This window comes from Anneissia japonica, unplaced genomic scaffold (assembly GCF_011630105.1).
Source record: "Anneissia japonica isolate Jap-2015-1 unplaced genomic scaffold, ASM1163010v1 scaffold288167_len120962_cov154, whole genome shotgun sequence".
Lineage (NCBI taxonomy): Eukaryota > Metazoa > Echinodermata > Crinoidea > Comatulida > Comatulidae > Anneissia > Anneissia japonica.
Window position 1 is genome coordinate 94,455 of NW_022736687.1, and position 362 is coordinate 94,816.

Consider the following 362-nt stretch of genomic DNA (forward strand, 5'->3'; position numbering starts at 1 on the left):
AATGCTATGGGAAAAAGGCTGGATTTTTTGGTAGAGATATACAGTATGCAGTAATATATAAAACAGAAACATGTGTAAATGAATACTTTCAGATCAATATTAAGTCTTTACAGCAAGTAAGTACAGAGATAGGCATAAATATGCCTTAATAGTAATGATATATTGTCGGCATGTGAAAGGTCAAAAACAACATTTCCAGCCATTTTTAGCAAACTATTCCATTAGATATATAAAAGATATACAATAGATAAAATAAAAACATGAATGTTCAATGGTGTTTGAGGAGATATAAGGACTAAGGCTATGACATTGAAATATGTAAAAGGTTAGAAACAGCATTTCCGCTCATTTTTGAATTAGTA